This window comes from Balaenoptera physalus (genome assembly GCF_965194825.1).
Source record: "Balaenoptera physalus genome assembly, chromosome: 13".
Classification (NCBI taxonomy): domain Eukaryota; kingdom Metazoa; phylum Chordata; class Mammalia; order Artiodactyla; family Balaenopteridae; genus Balaenoptera; species Balaenoptera physalus.
The window spans coordinates 93920867-93945081 of NC_138892.1; the positions used below are offsets into that span (position 1 = coordinate 93920867).

Here is a 24215-nt window from a genome sequence, read left to right on the forward strand (position 1 = left end):
TATGACATCTACCAAGTTAACCCTCTGAATCTTGCTGTCACTTTTGCCCCTTTATTAAACTTGACTTCAAATTACCCACTTTGAGTACGCCATCTATTTCCCTCTGGGGACCTGACTTTTTCCCTATGTGACTATAATAAATTTTAAAAATCTGCAAAATGTCACTCTTATTCCTAGAAAAATACTAAATACTGTTTTTTTGTCCATTACACCTGTGAGTTAGGAAAAGCATATTGTAGAAGCCATGAATTTACATATTTTCACACATTAACGTTGCATGTAATGATTCCTGAGTCCGGTGATGCAATGTTGTGTGGAACATATATCCTTGGTGGCTTTCATCAGAGAGTCAAAAGTGTGTTTGCTTCTTCCTGATTATGCTATGCATGTTGTATAGATTATTTACCCTAAGGGCGAGCTGAAAGCATTAAAAAAAACCATCTCGGATTTTCACTGAATTATTAAATTATAGTTGAATTATTGTGATAACTGAACATGACTAAATTATTAACTAATAGCTAAGAGATGAATGACTACTTTATTGGCTTAGCTATCGACTGTGAGATCAAGTGATGTTTTTAATGTAAAGGCTATAATTTAAAAGAAAAGAGCTATTTCGTGATAACTCTAAAACTCTAATGTTACTGCAGCACTTTTTCGCCTCCACTCCATTGGTTATTTCACTATTCTAATGCTTTAAATTCTATTTCTAAGCTTACCACTCTCTTGGACTCCAGATCAATGCAGCCAACTGCCTACTCAATATTTCCACCTGAATGACAGGTAAGCACCTCAGACTTTGAATATCAGAGTAACACTCCTTATATTACCTCCAAAGCATGTTATTTCTGATATCATTAAATGAGAACTACATCTTTCTACAAAAAAATCCATTTCCCTCTATTTTCAAAATACCTAAAGAATAAAACCTCTTCTCCTTACCTTTGATGTAACGTACCCTTGGACCAGTCTCTTTTTCTAGATTTTTCACTACAGCTTCTTGACTGGTCCTCCTACTGTCATCCAAGCCTTCTTCTATCTATTCTAAACACAGAAAATGCAGTAATTGTGCTGCATTTAAGTTAGATCATGCCACTTTTTTTACTCAAAGCCCTCCAGTGGCTTCCCATCGCACTCTGAATGGATGATGAACTTGAAGGTCTCACATGATCTGTTCTCTTGTGAGTTTTTTGATCTTGGCTCTTATGATTCATCCCCTTCCTCATTCACCTCCACCACACTGCCTTCCTTGATATTCCCGAGTTTGTCAGGCACGTTTCTGTGGTAAAACCTTCACACATCCTCTTCGTGCATCCAGGATGGCTCTTCCTCTGAATATCCACGTGGCTTTATGGTTTGTTGTTTCATGCCCTCAGACTTTTATTCATGTTACCTCAATGTGCCTTCTGCTGACCACCCTTTCAAAAAACTGCAACATTCTTTGTCTTCTTCATGTACTGTACTTTTTCCTATTTTACCTTTATTTTTCATAGTTTTTATCACACCAACTTGCATACTATATATATATATATATATATATATATATATATATGCATGTATACAATTTACCAACAGTATACTTTAAAAAAAACTGTTTCTCCCTGTAAGACTCTCTCAGACTATAAGATCCATGGCATCAGGGGTTAGCGTTTTATTATTATCCTATTCCCAATGTCTAGAAGGATACTTGGCATATATCAGAAACTCAGTAAATATTTGTTGAATGAATAAATTGATATAGAACATCAGCTATAAAAATTCTAATAATAAACAATAACCTCAGCTTTTCCTGTTTAGTTCTAAACCATTTGCTTTTTGATTCCCAGTACGTTTTCTATATCTTGACTTTTAATTCCACCATATGAAGTAATGCTGTCTTTTGAAGGTGCTGGTAACAATCTTGTAATTCTTAGGCTGATAAGATTATCATAGCCCCAAGGTCATAGGCCTTGTAATTCTTACCACTAATTAATAGTAAAAAGCTGGACTCACCTATTGGGAAGAGTTAGATCTGTCACTGATTCTGATAATGTAGCATCAATTTTGGGTTCCAGTATTCATAAGTAAGGGTGTTTCATCTGCCTACAAGTATAAGAATATGCCTACCCTTGTTGGTATTTATATCTTCAGAAATACAATCGGATATCTTGGAATAGCAGGGTAAAACTTATTTAGAAAAAAAAAGGTTTTCCAGCTCCCCAGTCAAGATTGAAATTATAAAATTACACGAAGTTGTTTTTAGTTTTCATAGTGGTTCAGAAAATTATCTGATTCAACATTTATACAGTGGCATGAATTCTATAACTTGTTCCTTTCATCAGTCAACTTTTTAGTGAAATATAGAGAATAATATCCAAATATGGCAATTACCAGTTCTTGGTATTTTGTCTTATTTACAGAATTAATTTACTCACGATGCTGGATTTTATTAGCTTTACCAATTTCTTTACGAGAGATCTAATTCTCCTATAATTTTAAAGTTCTGTTTTTAAAGTGCCTACTACGACACTCAAGTAGATATAAATTAAGGAGATACTTTGTGATGAGAAAATAACATCTGGATACATACCATTAGTACACAGTTACCATCACAAGGTCAAGTTCAATGAGTATGTATTTTCTCCATAGTACAAATACCAAAATGATGCAGAAATAGCTTTCTGCCTATCTGGATAAGATACAGAATAAATGAGAACTGGAAAAGTTCTTGTAAATCACCCAACTCAATCTTCTGTCGTATGGGAGGAAAATGAGGCCCAGATATAAAAAGATATTTAATTTATTGAAAGCAAGACTCTATCACGTTAATATTACTAAACCAAGAAAATTTACACATAAAATAATTTAGAAAATATTTGTGTAATTGACTATACAAAGTCACAAGTTGCCGATCTGATAGAACTCTGAAACAACAACCTTTCAAAGGCACAGTTAAGGCATCAGCTTGAGGATGACATTCTGCTGTCCTTCAAGATACACTATATATTAAAAAAAAGAAAAAAAAAGACCACCGCCTGGTTCTGTGTTCCTGATAGCTAGACTACATAGGTCCAGAAACCAAGTGTTGGAGGCAGGAGTGACCACTCTCACAATCCTTCCCTGTGTTCCACTTACAGAATATGTGCTTCCCATCCCATGCATCTTCAAGATCCATGTGATTAAATGTTTTGGTTCTTGGGGGTTAGGGGACATTTCTTTAAGAGTACAAGGCAAATTAAACCTATGGCTGCTGTTTGAGGTTCTCCTGCCAGAAGACTAATGGGAAAAGAAGAGACGTAGGTATGCTGGAAGCCATAATTGATATTTATTATCATAAGAATATAAGATTGCCGCTACCTAAGAGTGCAGGAAACAGTTTGTGTTGAACTCACTGAATTCACTGTGATGCCTCTTGGGGTTCTTGCCCTAGCAATAGCCTTGAAAGGGCAATTGAAGCAGTCAAAGCCAGACAAGGGCATGGTAATAAGAGCTCAATCCCTTCAGAAATGAAGGTCTGACTTAACCCACTTGGGCAAGCAATCAAATTACTGCCCGGTGAGCCAACTTCAATAGTAGGGTTCCATAACTTTTCCCAGTAACACTCCTGTTTTAACATTTTATTTATTTATTTATGAATTATGACTAACCATCACCTTAAAGACTCAATGATAGATAAAATGAATGAACTTAATATGGGCAATGAGTAGATCTGAATTGTGCAAAAGGTGTACTGTAGCAGACAATGTCTGTAGCAGGCGCTTTAACTGTGTGTTCAGATCTAATGGCTTCTTACTGCAAAAACTTTCAACAAATTGCCTGAGGGCTTTCCATGGCTTTCCATGGCTGCCTGAACATATTCTGCATATGCTTGCTTGCAGAAAGGAGGAACTGCCATAAGTGAACTGACAGTTAAGTACTCCAGTTTTCTCACAGATTGTGTAAGACAATGGAGGTATTTTCTCTCTGGTGGCCCATATGTTCCCATGACAATTGAGCCCTAGTTAACCACAGCTGTAACCTGCTCTTTAATACATTCTGTATTGGTAGCCTTCCATTTCCTGTTTCACTTCTCTATTACTCTACTGGTACTTTCTGGGATTACTTGCCTGATAAACTACTACTTGCAATAAAATTCTTGTCTCAATGCCTGCAATGGGAGAAATTTAACCTGATACCTATAGTACGTCACATCAGCATTAAGAAAAAGACATCAGGATTGAGTAAGAAGACGTGCTGGAGGTATTTTGGAGCATTGTAGTTTTAAATAATTTTCTTAGGGAAAGCCTAATTGAGATGCTGATATTTAAGCAAAGATCTGAAGGAGGTGAGGGAACGGGACAATGTCTGAAGGAAGAATATGCTAGGCAGGGGATGCAGCAAAAATTATGAGACTGGAACATTTCTGGCATGTGTTTTAAATAATGGGGTAACCATGGACTCAGGAGTAAAGCAAGAGAAGGGGAGAGTAGTAGGACATGAAATCAAAGAGAGGTGAGAATGACAGGGTTGGGGGCGGCAATACTGGGTCTCATAGGTCACTGTAATATCTTTGCTTTTTTTTTTTTTTTTTTTTTTTTTTTTTTTTTGGCTGCGCCAGTCTTTGTTGCGGCATCCATGTGGGATCTAGTTCCCCGACCAGGGATCGAACCCACGCCCCCTGCATTGGGAGTGCGGAGTCTTACCCACTGGACCACCAGGGAAGTCCCTATCTTTGCTTTTTACTTTGAAAGGGAAGAGACACCATATGATGGTTATGAATATCTGTCTTTGGTTTTTAAAGAATTCTTTGGATTTTGTGGTAAAAAACAGACTCTATTGAGCAAAGGCAAAATGGAAAGACCAGTGAGAAGGTTATCATACAAATTCAGGAGAGAAATTATGATAGTTGCACCAAGATGGTGACAGTGATAGTGGTGATAGTGTTTAGGTTCTGGAGACATTTTGAAGGTGGAGTCAACTGAATTTACTTGAGGATTACAAATGATGTAAGAGAGAGAGAAATCAAAGATAACCTCAGTGCTTTGGACCTGAAGAACTAAATGAAGATAGAGATAGAGAAGATAACAGATTTTTCAATGAGGAGGTTTGGACCCTCACTTTGGGTTTGTTAAATTCAAGATGCCCATGAGACCTCTAAGAGGAGATATCAAGTAGACAGTTGTACAGGAGTCTAAAGTTCCAGAGAAGTGTCTGGGTTGGGAATATTAATTTGAAGTTTTCAGCAAATAGTCGTCAAAACACATTTTATGTGTATTTTTCTAAGTATCAAATGTTAACTAATACAATGTCTACAAAGGCTATGATTAGAATTGAAACACTCCCTGATCCATTTTTTGCTCTTCTGTCACTCAACACTGATTAGTGATTGGGACCCCAAGGAGTTAAATAGAGGATAAAATCAATCATCTTTTAGTTGACACAAATTAGTCACATCATCAGAATAAGAAAAGTTAAATTGTTAAAGTTTTGTAGGGGTAATAATTTTTATTAGCTAAAAAAAAGAATAAACAAAGAAGTAAGGGACAACTGAACATGGCATGATGTGTACTGCCAAAGTAAATGTTATCTGAATTAATGACAAGATTACCAAAGGAAAAGCCAAAACAATACCAGCAGCACTGTCTAAATAATCACAAAATTCCAATGGGAGTTTACTATGTTATTCTGTCAAATGAACAGAGTCTTGTTGTATTTGGACAGGTCTTTAGCCCTGTGATTTCAAGTGCTTATAAAGGGATGCTCTCGCAGTGACGTAAATATATGAAAAGATTTAGTACATCCATGAAGGAGTGGAGAGTGTGTTATATAAGAACCTATTGTGGATTTATGTAATTTGATTAAATAATTCTGTCCAACCTACTCACTGGACATATTTTATCCAGAGTTAAGCAGAGTAGATCTAAACTCTTTAAATTGATTCAAGCTGTATATCATCCCAGTATGTGAGGAGCATCTTTTCCATGGCGTGGCCTCATTGGCTGCTGTCCTCTGCAGCACAGGACTCTGTTGTCTGACCCAGATGACTGAGGCTGCTCCTGACCAATTGGCTCCTCTGAAGTCCAGGGATTGAGTCATAAGAGACTTCTAATTTTGCAATAACCCTGTGTTCAATTTATATCAACGTCGCAGAAACTACACAATGGGAAACTAACAGCAGTATCAAGGCTTAATCAGAAGAGTTGCTTAAATAGATACCTTGAGTTTGCCTGCTGTGTGATTCGAAGATACTGATTTCTGGCTCCTTAGTCTCTTAAAGCGGGAGATAAATCCTGCAAGGGGAAGGGAGTTATCTGGGCATGATTGTTCATATGTTGTTTTACTCTTCCTCTTCTTATACCTTATTCATGAATAAAATTATGGAATAAGGCACGGAAGTTTTCTGTGAACCCTCCTGGGCTTTTAGGCACATTCTTAAAGTTAGCTTCTAGTTTCATTTCTTCTCTATTTGACCATTACAATGACTCCATGGGGCTATGTTCTCTGCCTGATACTAACAACAGGGTAGAGACATGGATAGATTTTCTACCAAATATTTCTGTGTTTTACCATCTAGTGAAGACAAGGTTGTTCTAGTATATACATTGGGGAGATAATTTTTCATGTAAGATAATACATTTGTCTCCATCTCATGGACCCCCAAATTCCCCATTGAGCAGTTATTCTCCTATTTTCAGTAGAAAGAATACCATTAGAACTGCCACCAGCCCTGGGGTATGCAAAGGAAATAAATTAATGACTATGTCACCACAAACTGTCTCCTTGTTCAAGCAAACAGCATAGGTCTTAATAGAGAAGTGTTAAGAAAAACATGTTTGCATTTCATGGGGATTTAATTTGTAATGCCAGAGCTAAATGAATTAATAAAAAATTACTCCTGTATTATTTAGGAAGCTTAACTGAAGCTTAAAACTGAAGTTTTAAAACTCACTGAGAAAAGTGTGCCAACTTATCATTTTCATCGATTCTTCCTGACATTTAGGTAAAAGGTCTTAATATTTTAATACAAGGAGGTAAGTGATCTATAATATAGATTTATAGCCATAAACTTTAAGAAACCATCAGAAAAGCCAACTTGCAAAATCTTAACCTTTAATACACTGGATGGCCCTGTTTCAGGAGAATGGGCACACTCTGCTAAGCTCCCAGATCGGAAAAGCAAGTTATCACAAACTTTACTCTACAGGATAGACTTTGGATCCCTTGCTCCTCATACTGTAATATCCTGGATTTGACCAATCAAGTCCAAAGGTGAGTCTTTATAATCATTTCTGCAGAGACAGGATAATTTTCAGGGCTGCTGTTTCACATAAATTGGAATAGTAACTCTGATTTATGTCACCCTGTTTAATTATTTTCAAAAAAAAAAAAAAAAGGAAATTTACACCAACATTACTCAGCAAACAATACATATTTTCTACATTTGTAAAAATGTGGAACAAAATTTTTGTTTCTTTTAAATTTATGTTGTATATTTATGCCTACCTTCACTTCCAGCTGCATCATTAATTCAATTGATCAAAAACCCTTTATTGCTTTTTAGTTGCTTAGGTATGCCAAGAAATGCCCATATGCTACCAAGCAACTCATATTTTAGCCATTTCTGTGATGCATTAACATATTAATATTATTATATATTTATTTTAAGCCCCTTCCCTCCATACTCTGTGAAACATTTATGGAACAATTTAAAAATAAAAATAAAAATATGTTCATAATAGAAAATATGCAAAACAGCTCATTAAGAGTTTGTCTTTTTTAAAATTTGTTTGATTTGTGTTTATTTTTTAAAAGCCACAATGCTACCACCATAAAAATGTTGGTATATATCTGTTGGGCTGCACCCTGCGGGCCTACAACGCCTGCACTTGCCCAGCTTCAAAACTGAAGAAAGAGCTCAGAGTTAGTGACAGAGACATCAGTGGTGTAATGGATGGGGGAGCTTACATTTCTGAAGCAAGGTCTTGGAGCAACACCCCACCCAGTGAAGCAGATGGAGGGCAGGACATGGTGACCGTCTTTGCTCCTGGGAGGGAAGCAGGAGATTACCAGTTATAGGAGGAATTGACTTCAGGTGGGCTCATTAGTTACCAGGGAAACCAGCAGAGGTGCACGCCCCTTATTGCAGGCTGGGGCCTAGGGCAAGTATGCAGGAAGGTCAGTCATGTGATAGGGTGTAGGCAAAGCAGGCAGTGGTCTAGCAGGGGATGGACCGAGAGCAAGAGAACAGCCACCGTGAGTGACCGGACCATACAGTTTCTCCCCCCACCCCTTTTTCTTTTTCTTATTTATATTCTTTACATCATGTTGCTTGTATTCCAGGAGACACATATTGAGATGGCATCTGTGATACTGATTCCTCAATGCGCATGTGTCTACTCCCTTTTATATACTTTGAGGAGGAAAGGAGTTAGCATTGCTACACTCAGATCCACTCCTTAGTCTCTTAAAGCCAGAGATAAATCCTGCAAGGGGAAGGGAGTTATCTGGGCATGATTATTCATATGCTGTTTTACTGTTCCTCTTCTTATACCTTATTCATAAATAAAATTATGGAGAGACTTTCCCTAGGGAAGTCTTTCCTTTGTGGATATAGACATATTCATATACTAACAAAAGGGGCCATGGTTCCTTCTGCGTATAGAATTGTGCCTGGGGAAGGAGAGCGTGAAGCCAACATTCAAAGAGAAGGCAAGGTAAGAGATGCAAAAATTGGAAGCTCTGACATCCTTGGTTATAATCTTTGTGTTGCCTCATGCTGTCTTGGATTCTGTCCTTCTTAAGAGTTTTGTTGTTATTGTTGTTGTTGGTGGTGGTATTATTTTTAGCATTTTGTTTAGCTAGGAGAACAACACTAAACTTTATCAGTCGTACCATAAGCCAGCTGATTTGAATCTCTCACTTGCATCCGATTAAGTTCTGACCAATAAAAATATCACATATGCAAACAGTATTCTATTGCAAGTTGATACTTGGCATTCCAAGTACCAACGATGCCCAATCATTCTTAGCTTCTAAGACCAATTGATATCAATCATGTTCAGGATTGGACTGTGGTCTTAGCATAACACAAAATAACAAGTATTTCCCTTCTTATTAAAATAAATTAATGGCTGTGTAATGTTACATCATATGGTTGTATCATAGTTTAATTAATCTCCATATTGTGGGATGATTTTTATCAATTAGAAATAATGCTGGACTAGACATTTATTCGTCCTTTTATTTCTGTATTTCAGGTTAGTATCATACGATAGATTCCCAAAAGTGGGATTAAAGTGTCAGTGAGGATAGACATTTTAGTGGTTTTAAATTCCTATGGACAAATTGCTTTCCAAAACAATGAAGTGATTTCTTCTCTGACCAGAAATATTTTCATCATTAAGTAGTATTTGTTTTTCAATATTTCTAATTTAGAAAGTAAAAAAGTAATAATTCATTGATGTTTCAATTTGTGTTTATTTAATTAGCAGTGAGGTTAAACATCTTTATATGTGCTATGCTGTATAATACTTTTGGCCTATTTGTCTAAAATCAAATACATCGTAAATGAGAAAAATGCTTGTATACTCACTTTGTGTGAATAATACTGAACAGTAGTCACCTAGAGCTTTAAGGCTTGAATGTTACAAATACCAAACTGATTTCGTTTGTTAATTACACTAACATTTTTGATCTATATTTAGACATTGGTGACAGAATCATCATGCAATTTTTCTTAACATACTACCTATGCAGGAGTTTCTTGAGTGAAAATATGTTGCTAAAAAATTCTCTGACATATGTCGATGAACTATCGTGGTTATTTATTCAACTGAGAACAGAACAGATATATTTCAGAGCTGTCTCCATTATCATGGGCATATTAGTACTAAGAAAAGCATCACTCCCAGTAGCAGGTATAAAAAAAAAAAATCACTCTCTCTCCAAACAGCAGCGTGACTTTTGACACTTTCAGGCAGATTAAGAACTGAAGTCACAGTGGGCAGCCATAAGAGTCTAAACACACCGAGCAAAGGGTCTCTCCATTGGTGAGAGGAAATTAGTGGCTAAAGCCCTTAAAACCATGGATCAATGGTGGAGATGTGCTACAGGGAATCTATGAACAAGCTTCTTTCTTTTCTATCTCACAGGGGACATCAGTAGAGAGTGTGCTTCGTTGAAGTCAATAGAGACCATTGTGAGAGTAGTGTGTATGTGTGGATTTAAACGGACCTGAGAAACCGCTCAAAGGAAAGTAAAATATGTGGCTAAATCTGTCATAATTACTTCCTACATTGTTGGTCCAAAAAAAAAAAAAACTCAAACATCTAATAAAATGAAAGTAACAAAAATCCATAAATGTACAAAATTATATTTTTTATTTCTTAAATGATCTGGTTGTAAAATAATTTCATTTCAGGAAGAGTAATAGAGAAGGCATATGCTCTCTCTTCTGACTTGATGGAAAATGACAGTCTCCAGAGCGTCATAATTGACATCGTATGGACGATGATATACTAGAATGCCAAAAGCATGGAAGCAAATAGGCAGCTGAATTCAAGTCCAGGTGGCTACATTAACATTTATTACATGTTGGAAGCTTCCATTCTGTTGATAAACAGGTTAACCTTGGAATTTTCCTGTCCGCCTTTCTCTTGAGTTCTCTCCCTTGTACCCACCGTTTTTTTCTGGACAAGAATAAGGCAACACAGAACTGGTATTGAGTTGAAGACAATGTAGGAGGTAATGCTGAAAACAAATCAAGATGAAAGAGGAATGTTTCACTGAATTGTTCCCAGCTCCCTTAACAGAAACATTCAGGAGTCACCATCACTTGTTAAAAACATATGCTTTTACTGCTAAATCTTGATCTGTCAGGGTTTTTTTTTAACTTCTAATTTTATGTTGGAGTATGGTTGATTAACAATGTTGTGAGAGTTTCAGGTGTACAGCAAAGTGATTCAGTTATACATATACATGTATCTATTCTTTTTCAAATTATTTTCCCATTTAGGTTGTTACATAATATTGAGCAGAGTTCCCTGTGCTATACAGTAGGTCCTTGTTGGTTATCCATTTTAAATATAGCAGTGTGTACATGTCAATCCCACACTCTCTAATTATTCCTTCCCTTGATCTGTCAGATTTGAACATTGTTTTTTGGCTTCCAGTAATGAGACAATTGTATTCCTCTATACCATCTCTTCTCTCCCTCCTCATTCTTCATAAACATCGATATACCTACTTTCAGTTAAATCACTAATCAGTGATGACCTAATTGTGATCACGTAAATGTTGTCTCAGGGTAAGTTAGAGGGTATAATATGATGACATTTGTTTATGGTGCAGGTTTATGTTTCTCCTTGAAATTGTGTTTACGTTTCTGTCCCTCCTGAATTAATTGCCCAATTCTTCATCCTCACCCCTTTTCAAATATCTTGTTACACTATCTATTGTTATTTCTGCACTCCAAGATCTTCCCTCTAAAAATTCAATGTTCTCTTGCTCCAAATGGGACTAAATTTTTCTGTAAGTTATCTCAACGCTGTCATCGCAGGCTTTACTTTTGTTGCTCTATTAGGTTTGATCAACTATCTATATCTAATGGTTAGTTTACCCTCTTATTTTACAGTAGTGCATTTTTTTTTTTAATTTTTATTTATTTATTTATTTATGGCTCTGTTGGGTCTTCGTTTCTTTGCAAGGGCTTTCTCCAGTTGCGGCAAGCGGGGGCCACTCTTCATCACGGTGCGCGGGCCTCTCACCGTCGTGGCCTCTCTCGTTGCAGAGCACAGGCTCCAGACGCGCAGGCTCAGTAGTTGTGGCTCACGGGCCTAGTTGCTCCGCGGCATGTGGGATCTTCCCAGACCAGGGCTCGAACCCGTGTGCCGTGCATTTGCAGGCAGATTCTCAACCACTGTGCCACCGGGGAAGCCCCAGTAGTGCATTTTTAAATGACTTGCTAAGAAAAGATGGGTGGGAGTTAACTTTTCTGAGTTCTTACATGACTGATAATATCTATAATCTACCTCATATAATTGATTGATAGTTTGACAGGGCAGGGAGTTCTAGGTTGACAATCTATGTTGAGAAGTTCAAAGTTAGTATGATTCTTATTGCTCTTTAGATGACATATAGAGAAACATTTAAGATTTTCCATCAATTTGTATTCTAAATTTCACAATGATGTTCTATGTATTTTGTTTTTGTTTTTTCCCATTTATTTTCCTGAGTGCTTAAAACTCTCACGCTTAAAACGCTTCATTGATTTTGATTTATGGGCTTTTTATTTCTTTACTTTCATTAGAGTAGTTTTTCTGGAGGGATACAAAAGCTACATCTGTAGTCAATCTACCATCTTTTATTAGAAGTCCTTTAATGCACTTTAACAAAGGTTAAACATGGGAAAGAACAATTTAATCTAGAACTTTGGAGAGTTTATCGACTAAGCATTGTCTTTTATTTGAGTTAGCTTGACTTCCTAGTACACTTTATAAACCCTTTCCCTTTTCCAAAGAATCATACTATTTTGCATCTTTGTGCTTTCTGATTCAATTTTCCAAAGAATCATGCTATTTCGCATCCTTGTGCTTTCTGATTCAATTTCCTCCTCCTTATTTTTCAAGAGGTAGCTTGTATAGCACCTCCCAGGAAACCTCTGATTCTCAGTATGTATTGAGTAATCTTTCTCTGCGATCCAATTACATACTGTTTGCATTTTATTGAACTTTATATGAATTCAACAGTTTCACTAACTATATTGAAATCCTTATCTTATTTGTATCTTCCCAGCACCTCATACAGCTTTTAACCAGAAGTAGTAGTGTGTATTCTTAAATATTTATCAAATTGGATAAATGAATAAAATAAACCATGTCTTTTATAAGTATGTGTTCAACATGAGCCAGCAGTATAATATAGCTGGCAAAAATGTTATTGAAATCTGAAGTTGAGTTAAAGAAAATATGATATTTGTAAAAAAAAAAAAACAACAAAAAACAGGTAAAATTTGGTATAGGTCCAATCACATCTTGGAAATTGTATTTCTGGAATTTACATATTTCTGGAAATTACATTTTAGTAGATATATTAAGAAACATAATTATAGTGTGAGAGAAATGGTAGTGCATGATTTATAGGGGTCTGCAAACCATGTTGATGGGAGAGCAGTTGAAGGAAATAGGACTTTTTCATCTGCTATGTTGAAGTTCTAGGACATGATGGATATTCCCAAATATGTGAAGAGTTTTAGTATGATTATAGGATTAAATTTCTTTCTGAGTTTGACTCCAAAAGAAAAATCTAGATGAATGCGTAGTAGAATTTTGGTTCAATATGAGGAGTAAGAACTCCCCAACCGAACACATTGCTTATGATGAAATGACTTTCTCTTTCATGAGAGGTTCCAAATTGATTGACCACATCTCTGGGATGTTTTAGAGAGTTTTTCTGCATAAAGTTAGAAGTTGGACTATAGGACATTTTAGGAGCCCTCCAATATCACGTGTTTGGACTTTTATAGTGGAATAAAAAGACTTATCTAAATTGAGATGTTATCCAAATAGCAGGATTGGTGAATCATAAATTAGAGGCTATCTACATGCAGACTGTGTATGGTAAAAATAAAATGATAATAATAAGAAAAACTTGGTGGTTAAAACAATAACAAGGGGACTTCCCTGGTGGTCCAGTGGTTAAGACCCCGAGCTTCCACTGCAGGGAGTGCAGGATTGATCCCTGGTCAGGGAACTAGGATCCTGTATGCCATATGGTGTGGCCAAAAAAAACCAAACCAAAACAAAACAAAAACAAAAATAATGAGAATGAACTATCATCAAAATTAAAATTATAAGAAATCTTTCTGGGCTATTAATTCATTTCATGTAATCCATAATGTATTTTTTGCTCACAATTGTCACCATTTAATTGATATCTTCCTTCCAAATATAGGTATCTCAATTTTGTCAGGTGATTTTAAAGGGCTTTAAAGGCTGAAAAAACTAAATAATTGAATGGCCAAATTCAATTACTTTCATAAACCTGAACAGATAATAAATTAATTATAACACTTAGACTTTATATGCTTGCTTTAAAACCTAACATTCATATGACTGATATAATGTATAATGGTTAAGATTACTACATTTTAATATGGAGGCTAAACTGCATGATAAAAGGGTAATGATTCTGAGTGATTTTCCACTTACAACCTTTGAATCTATAGAAGAAAATTATCAACTATGTATTTCTTTTTACAATCACAATAGGAAAATATACTATCTCCTTTGCACTAATTATTGGATCCTAAGGTGATTAAGAATATCCTTCTGCCTATTTGTACTAGAAGAGTGACCGGAGTTTACACCTCTCCCAAGTTACTAGCAAAACTAAACCACTCTCTTTTTAACTGTCCCCAAAAATATTTATGAAAAATATACTGTGATCTATTAAATTGTTTCTGTTACTTCAAAATATAAAGATAGAAGTTTCTAAATTCAATTTATTCTTTATACTTAGGACATACTTGGTGTTTGAGTTTTTCTTATAATTACATATAATATGAGTAATCTATGTGTAGTTGACACTTGAATTTTCTTTTGTTGACACACATATTGAGTTCTGCATCTAACAACATTTGGCAGAAAAAGCTTCTCTCAGAATTTTGATTTTTGTAGACAAGAGTCTGCACAAATCCCACAAGGTTACTATGCAGAGGCAGATGTTTGCTAAAACTGCAGTTCAATCCAATGTCCTGCCACTGTCTACTTTCCCTTCCACATATCATCACCAAAAAATAACAAGATAGTAGAAAACAAGTTTTGATTCCAGAATGATTTTGGTTGATGACGATGAATGAAGCAGAATAGACAGCTTGATTTTCATAAGTTAAATTGAACTTGCAGTAGTAAATGCAGCAACAACAGCAAAAAGATTAGCAGACATGACAAGGGAAAAGAGAAGAATTTATGTGCAAACCCATAATGCCATTTGAAAAAAGAAAGTGTTATGAAAATGTACAAATGCATAGATACTAAAATGCAGGCGGGGGGGAAAAAGCCTACAAATACATTATCTAATGTTGGAAGCAATTGTAAAGGAGAATCAAGGCCAAGTAAATAGAGCAATGTAGTTTCAGGAAATTATTTTATTTGGGCTATATAAGAAAGCATACCCAGGTTCTTTTGGCATACAATACAAGTAATTAAAAGTGACTACAATCTATGTAGTATCCAAGAGAGAAAATAGCCTAGGTGGACTCTGTGAATACTTAACATATATATATGACAAACAGTCCCCATTATTCACCAACCAGCCTTTGTAAAGCAAAAAGAGTTCCAACTGAGACACAGTCTTGAGCTTACACTATGAAAAGTAAAATAAGATGTTTCTCCATTAGTAGATCCAAGAAATTATGATATTAATTCCTTCCTCAGTTTGTGGCTTCTTAAGGGGCAACTGAGAAATTAATCAAAATGATTTTAAAATGCATATTTTAATCTAAAGATCCTTTACATTTTGCTTTATTAATAGAGTCATTTATGTTTTTAATCAATAACTTTAAAAGTAAATTAATGGAATTGCTTTTATCCTTATATCAGGCTGAAACAGCTATTATCCTAATCCATTCAGGCTAAATCGAAAACTTGTTGATGTTTTCCCACACTAACCCCCAGGTTAATGAAATATTCCAAAAGTTTTAAATTATTGTTATTAAAGTGACTTTAAGAGTTTGTTCCCTGTGATACTAATTTCCCCTGGTAGGGTATCAAGTTTGATTTGTAACTGCAGAAATTATAAATTCATCTCAAGAAAATAGCCTAATACCTTAAAATCACCATCCTAGAGAAATTCATTATGCATAATGTCAAGAGCAAAAGACAAAACAAAACAAAAACAATGATCAAAGATACGTAAGTCAGTGTCATATTATTTTACGTAATGCATTTCTGAAAATGTTGTCAAAAAAAAAGTTTAAAAAAAGAATCAATGGATTTAAATACTATAGGAGGAGGAACTTTCTAGAGAGATTTTTTAAAAAGCCTAAAAAAAGTTTAGGGAAGTTATTTTTCTCCAAAATATGTTTTTCAAAAATATTATCTGTCTCAAAAATAATAAAAAAGCATTGACTTCTGTTCTTAATCGTAGAGAGTAATTGATACTATAATCTTCCTCCAATTGTAAACAACTATAAAGCTGGACAAAATGTATGCAGTTGTTGTCAGAGATTGACTAACAGGCAGCATAGGACTGTGATTACTGAAACAAGAGAAACAGATAAGATTAGCCCCACAATTGAACAGAGTCTCTGCCTAGGCACTGAGCTGACATCTCTGACAACTCATGCTTTAGGAGATTCATGTATCAGAAATTAAAAATAATCTTCAAAAGAAACACAATAACCCACCAGTAAATTAACTGTTCATCAGAGCAAAAAAACACTCTAAACAAACAAACAAAAAATAAATAAATATTACAGACCATTGAAAATGTTAGATATATAATATTTATCATAAAACAAAATTACTAGGTATGCAGAGAAGCAGAAATGTGACCTACACAGGGAGAAAAAGAATCAATTGGTCCAGAGACTAAGATGATCCAGATGTTGAAATGAGTAGAAAAGGAAAAGTAGAAATCTAAAGAAATTTATATGGGCTTAAAGGAAAACATACTACAAGTTAAAGCTGGAGTGGCTATATTAATATCAAACAAAACAAAATGTAAGCAAAAAAATGTTACTAGAGATGAAGAAGGATATTTTATAATGATAAATCATTTGATATGTTAGGAAGATTTAACAATGATAAACTTAAATGCACGGTCTTCTTGCTTCCATTAATGTGCTGAGAAATCAAATGGCCGTCCTATTATTATTCCTTTGAAGATAATGTTTCTTTTTTCCTCTTGTTACTGTCAAACTTTTCTTTTCATTTTAAGTTTCAGCAGCCTTACTCTAATATTACTTTTTTGGTTATTTATTCTGCATGTATTTTCAATAGACACCTGTTTGTCATGATTTTTGGAAAATTCGCACTTGTTATATCTTCAGATTTTTTCTTGATTCTCTGATTTCTTTTGGAACCCCAATTTCATGTATATTACAGTTTTGTATGGAACCACTAATATTTGCATTTCTTTTATTTTTAATGTTTTCCCCCTTTAATTTAGATGATGTATATTCTATCAATATTTCCTAGTTTTTCCATTCACAAATTCTGACTTCTGTTGTCTCTATAATTAATATAATTTAATTCGTTTATTAATTTCAGATATGTGTCTTGTAGTTTTTGATGTACTTGTTTGTTTTTATAGATAATAATTCTCTGGCAAATTTATTCATCTGTTCTCAATCTTTATCATCTTTTTCTTTATTCCCTTAAATGTACTAAACATGATTATTTTAAAGTTCTTTTCAACTTGCTCCAATATTTGAATCAACTGTGTCAGCATCTATTATCTGAATTTTTTTAGTTGCTTTTCAGTCATGTGGTTCTATTATTTGGTAAACATAGTCATTTTTCCTAAATGTTGATCCTTCTATGTAAATATATATGTATATGGCAACACTAGACAGCATCTTACTCTAGTGAGATAATTTATTCTTCTTCAAACCATTACAATAGATTTATGGATGAACAACTACATCTAATTAGCTTCTACACCAAATCAAGGCTTTTTCATTCAGAGAGCCTCTGGTTTACACTCTTCTGGGTCCCAAACTCAAACTTGATCACAAGACAGTGAAACAACTCTTCTGTTATTGTAGAGACTCTTGGATAAGGTCTTCAAGCCTCTATGCTGTGAAAACTAGTATTTCACAAGTATCATGTGGGGAAACCAGACTTTTATTTGAATACCTTACCCAATTCACCTAAATCTCTGTTGGTATCTCAGTCCCACAGCAGTGACTATTTATGGTTACTTAGTGTATTTTCAAATTAATCATTTTTAAAGACACAAACAATATGGGTCCAGGAGAACTGCCATAATCATTGGTGTAATCAAATGAATTTGGTAAAGATCCTGTTATGGGAAAAAAGAAGCAGTGCATTGAAACTGAAGGAAGTGCAAAATAATATGGTTGTTTTTATTTCACTCTTCTTGCTGGTTTGTGCTGTGTGTAGTGACAGAACAACTCTGAAATTCCAAAAAAATCAAGAGAGTATACTCAATCCAATCCATCTTCAAAGAATCCTAAAATTGTTTAACCTTAATCAGATTACTTAATCTTTTTGGATCTTAATTGTTTTCATTTGTAATATTTTGTAGTTGGTTTGAATGACTCCTAATGTCCACAGCAGACCTCTTATATTATGTCAGATTGCCAGAATATCCTCAAGCACTGGCTTTTAAAGTTCAACAGAAATTGTTTGACTATTTTTATTATTTGACAAAATTGTTTATAGACAATATATTTAGCTGAGCAAGAAGATTGCATTAAGCTATGTTATCAGAGAAATTACTAGTAAGCTTTTGCAAAAGTATTATTATTACTTCTTGCAATAAATAATAACCAATCTGATATGGGAGAAATTATTTGGAAGAATGTTGGAATATTATTTAATCAATGAGAAAGGCAATCACGTCTAGTTTAAATTCTTCCTTTTTTGAGGTAAAAAAAGTAATCTCAATTTTTGCAAACAATGTTCACAAGTGAAGACATGCATACGTACACACACATACCTACATGTGCACATCAGAATGTGCTTATGTGAATGAATATGGAGCGAGAATGTATTATTTCATTTTAAATAAAACGTTGTACATACTATTTTTATTTTGCATACAAATGTCATGTATTCATACATCGATACATACCAGGATGTATAAGGAAAGAGCAAAAAATTGTTGCTGCTGAATTTGTTTTTTGCAGGAAACTTTAAAACTATAGCTAAACTCTTTGATGTCACTATTGTCATCAGAGAATACATTAGTGAAGAAAGTTCATGATATAAATTATTTCCTGCTCCATTGCCCCTTTATATCCTATTTGCAACAACTGAAAGATTCTTATATTTGGTGCAAAGTGATAACTGAAAATTAGGAGGAAAACTGTTGTAATTCTGTTTTCTTCTGGGGATATGCTAAATATCTATTTTTCAGTGTTGATAACATCCCACCTTTCTAACAACGCACAAACTACATTGAGAAGAGTTGATCTGATCATATACATCACCAAAACAACAGATCAGATACTTAATTTTTTTTATTTAACAGAACATTATTGGTATTTTACACATTGTCAATTATTTATATTTGATATTATAGTAATCATTTCCATTTGTCATCATCTGCTTGCTGAAATGTTTCAAAATCTTAATAACACTTTATGGAGAATTCTATACATGAGCCAAAACAGAGAATAGTGAAATGCACTCCCATGCCCTCATCACCCAGATTCCACAATTTTTAGCATGTGGCCAATCAAATTTCATCTATATTGTAGCCTTCTTTCTCTCCCTCAAATTAATTAGAACCCCAAGCTTCAAATGATCTCACTGTAAAATCTTTGAAAATGTATTTCTAAAAGATGAATACTCTTTTTAAAATATAACCACAACAATATTGTCATAACAAAATTTAAGTAAGATTATCCAGTCTGTGTTTGTACTCTTCAGTCTCTCATCTTTTTCCTTTTATTGGTTTACTTAAACTGGAATCCAGTCAAGGTCCAAATTGCGTTTTGCTTCTATATCTCTCAAAGCTCTTTTAATATTGAGGATTCTTATCCCATCTTATTTATCCTTACATTTATTATTTTTTTAAAAAAAACACAGATCATTTTTCCTGTGAAGTTTCCCACATTCAGGATTTTGCTAACTACACCTTCACAGTGTCTTTTAGTATGTTTCTTTGGCCTATAGTTACTATAAACTGGAAGTGAGGAAAAGACTTGATTAAATTCAGGTTCTACATTATGGTAAAATTTTTTGAAATATGGTATTTTGTACTTCCAAATTGTGACACACCAGGAAACACAAAATATCTAATTGTTTCTTCTTTTTATAATAATGAAATCAACGAGTATATTAAATTGTTGACAATCTGATCCCTCCATCCATAAAATTTCCTGTTAGCTTTTCATTTAATGATATTAGCAATCATAGATTACTATTGGTTAGCTCCATTATCACTATTATTACAATGGTGATATTTTAACTGTGTCATTCCTTTTTAATTTGGTAGCTGAAATTTCTTACTAAAGAATTTTCTCCATCAGCATTTGTACCTAAGATACAGTTTATACACAAAAGAGAAGATACATATTAGATTAATTACCTTTATAAATCAGTGAATCAGTGATTTTTCACATCCAATTCAAGTCTATGTAATGTAAGGAAAGACATATTTTATTCTATGTATTGATAAAGAATGTAAAACTGGTAATTAAAATTTTTTCTTTTCTATGAAACAATATTTTAGGATTTATACAACAATTTAAGTATGAAGTTCAGAGGTAAATACATGAGATGAGTATAAGATACTATTTATATAGACTGAGCCAATTTTAATAGAGCTTGAGCAATTTTTCTAAAATCATAAACCATTTAGGACTTATATATTTTCCTAATTGTCCTTATTTTCCATCCAACTGGAACTTTTTGTTTTTCTGATCACACTTTTGAATAAACTCTTTAATACTTCAACAGTACATAGTTGTTTTTATTTTTAATTAATTTAATTTTATTTTGTTGCCCAATTTTAGCCTCTTACCCATCACTTCTCTAAGAGCAAAACAGTTAAAACTTATGGATGTATACACTTTCTGGCTTTTTGATATATAATCACTTACTGATGTTTTAATAAAAGAAGACTGTACTGTATTTTAAATTATATTTTCACATTAGATATATATTCTGAACATATTTTAATATCAATAAAATACATTTGGTTTATTTTTAAAAGATTGCCTAGTATTCCATAATTTTCTACCAATTCTATGTTTTTTGGGTATTAAGGATGCTTCTAAGTTTTAAGTATTTTAACATTCTCACAAAAGCATTAAACAATCATATATTTTTGTTTATTTTGTTGATTATTTCCTAAAGATAAATTTCTAGAAGTGAAATATTTTAGAGGTCCAAAATGGGTCAATGTTGATAAATATATTTCCAAAATTGCCTCCAAAGAATTTTTACCAAAAGTATCTGAGTGTGCCTATATCCTTAGGTGGTACTTTGAATCTTACATATATTTGCCAAGCTGATCATCAAAAATCTATATATTTCATTGTAAAGAGATTGTTTTTATTTATTTGACAGAAATGTGTGATTCAACTGCCCCTAGAGTAAGGAAAAAGTATTATGTCACTTGAGGAGATGCCTGATTCAACAGATCAATAATTATCAAGAATCCTTGAGTCTTCTCATTTTTGCTCTCTAACATCTTTAGATTGTCTCTACTAAAAAACTGAAGATGACTACTGCACATCCAAGTGTCTCTATTTGTGTGTTTCATTTATCAGTGAATGAATTGTGACCAGAAGCTTGCACAAATCCAGAGGGATCCTAGATTTGGAGATAAAGTTATGCTTCCTTGAAGCAGGTAGAAGATGGAAGGGTGCCACAGCAGCATTGAAATTCTTAAGCAGGGAAGAAGGAGGTGATTTTAAATTTTTTGCTAAAATTTTTTTAAAAGGTAAAATAGAAGACAACTTTGAGAAAATGCAATTGAATCTAAAAGTAAATTATCATTCTTTCGTCTATAATTTAATTCATTTGTGTCTTTTGGAGAAAGATCTTAGTCTCTGTAACATATTAAATATCATATTCTAAATTGCTTATGGTTTTATTTACTTATATTTCAATGTTTGATCCAATCTAAATTCTTTTATCTATATGTATATGATAATACACATTTTCCCATGTTTTCTACTGTCAATTACCCTGTAATATTTTCAACATATTCAATTTTAATCTAAATTAAATCAGTACAATATATATAACTCTTTCCATGTTCATTATTCTGTTGTATTAATCTAATTTCTTACTTGTGAATTCATACAGCATGGTTTTAATTATTTTGATTTGTAGCATAAAAATTTTAGGACGGCTGCAAAAGTTCCAGAATAAATTCCATTGTAATTCTGAAAGGATTACCTCAATTTGAAGGACAAATTGCACAGTCTATTCATTAAAAGATTTATTTATAATATATGTTTATATTTTATATGATATATTTACATGTTGTACATACATATATACTATAGAAAAGTCCAGTATATACAAATTATTGTATCATCTTTATTTTACATTACTTTTGATTAATTCCTTGTTATTCTGTAGTAGTTCCTAATGCTAATAAGATTATTTTTCCCATTATGATTTAAACTGATTATTATGATATTAAGAAAATCTATTTAATTTTTATATTATATATTATCCAGACACCTTAGTAGACTTCCATAATATTCTAAAGAATTTTAATTGTAAAATATAAAATCTGCCAATAATGATTAAATCATTATTCCAGTTAATATTTATTATATGCAATATTTTTTATACTGCAGAATTAGCAACAACTTTGAGAATAGTGTTGAGAATTAATAGTTTCATTAATTATCCTTTTTTGATGTTTGTATAGAGTTAATTAAAATACTTCTTTTACTTCAATTAATTATGATGCTTTCTGTTGGTTTCATATATTTTTATCATATTTAAAATTTTTGGAGTGTTCCTTAATATTTATTTAATGTTTAACAACAAAATGTAAAGCATATCTATGCATTTATATATTTCCTACTTTGATTTGTTGCTAGAATTCCCAATTTGACACATCCTAGCATTCTTTTAATAAATTTTACTGTTCATATCATATTTTTCTAGGAGTATATGCAGCGTCTTTGTAACTATATTCATTAAAAATTTGGGACATTTTGTTGGTTAGTTATGTACAAGTTGTTCAGATTTTGATATCAAGGTTATGCTATGTTTATAAAATGAATTTCTAAGTATACATATTTTACTATGCACTGAAATATTTGAATGATGTATGTAGTACATGTACTCCACACTTCAGACTGTGTTTTTCTATAAATATATATTGGATTTGGGCCTTTAAAATTATTTTAATTCAGTACACAAAATATTAGGACGCATATAAAGGGTATAGAGAAGGAAAAAATGCCATTTTTCATGTATCCACCTCTCTGCTTAAAAGCAACAACACTAACAACAGCCAAGAAGTGTATCATGTTTCTCCTTTACCTTGTCCTTTTCTTTATTTCAGAAGGTGAACAAAAATGGACCTGAGCCCTTTAAATAGTTTTCTATGCCAGCTGGCCCTATGTTAAGCTTTGTAAAGGACACTACAAGGTCATTGCAGGAAGAAAGGGTCTTTCCTAGCAGCAGACAGCTTCTCTAGTACACAGTCCGACAGTAAGTATGCAGCACCTAGCACCTTCCCTCAGCACACCACTCTGGAGGTTTTGCAGCAGAATACCTCTGATGAGATTCCTCTCCATAAACGGTTTTTCCAGGCCCCTAGAGGGTGAATTTCTGATGACATCACTCCTCTGCGTTCAGTGAGCATTGGCCATGCCCTCTCCAACAAGGTTCGGCTCTCACTTCAAGGTGGTCTCGTGTGTGTGTGTGTGTGTGTGTGTGTGTGTGTGTGTGTGTGTGTGTGTGTGTGTGTGTGTGTGTGTGTGTATAGCAGCTCTTCCTTGGGCACTCAGTCTCAGCCTGAGGAGTTCTGGCTTCTTATATCTGCGATTTCTATATTTTTCAGAGTTCCCTTTACTTCTAGCCAATCCTTAGCTTTTTCCAATTCCCTGCTATAATAAATAATTCTTTTAACTTTCAATGTTGAAACACTGTGTAATTTCTCTTTCCTGATTGGACTTCAACTGGTACAACAGGTATACCTATAATTCTTTCAACTTTACTGCTATATACTGTTGTGTAATATGACTATTCCATGATGTCTTTATCCATTCTTCTGTTGATTTTTTTCCCATCACAAATAATGCTTCCTGGGCATTTCTGGTACACAAATAGAAGTGTCTAGAGTATGGAAGAATTTCTGGAATCTCTGGGATATTATGTCTTTTGTTATGGATTTGAGGGAGTTCTTTATATATTCTGGATATTAATTCCTTCAAGTTACATGTCTTATTAGTCACTTTTCAGTCTGTGATTTTTATTTTACTTTCTTTTGAGCATATTTCAGTTAATAGAAAGCTTAATTTTAAAACAATGGGATTTATCAAAGATTTGCTTTAAAGTTTAATAAAGATCAGAAAGAATATTATTTTA

At 33.6% G+C, this 24215-nt stretch overlaps 1 long non-coding RNA gene across 1 annotated transcript in view; it reads left to right on the plus strand.

Annotated features, from left to right (window-relative positions):
* Positions 1-23997, plus strand: part of LOC309641245 — a 106317-nt gene extending 82320 nt beyond the window's left edge. Inside the window, exons 2-4 of the long non-coding RNA XR_014252575.1 lie at positions 715-783; positions 21425-23583; positions 23614-23997. This is a non-coding gene — a long non-coding RNA (uncharacterized lncRNA). The remainder of the gene's footprint in view (positions 1-714; positions 784-21424; positions 23584-23613) is intronic.
* The last annotated feature ends 218 nt before the right edge of the window (positions 23998-24215 follow it).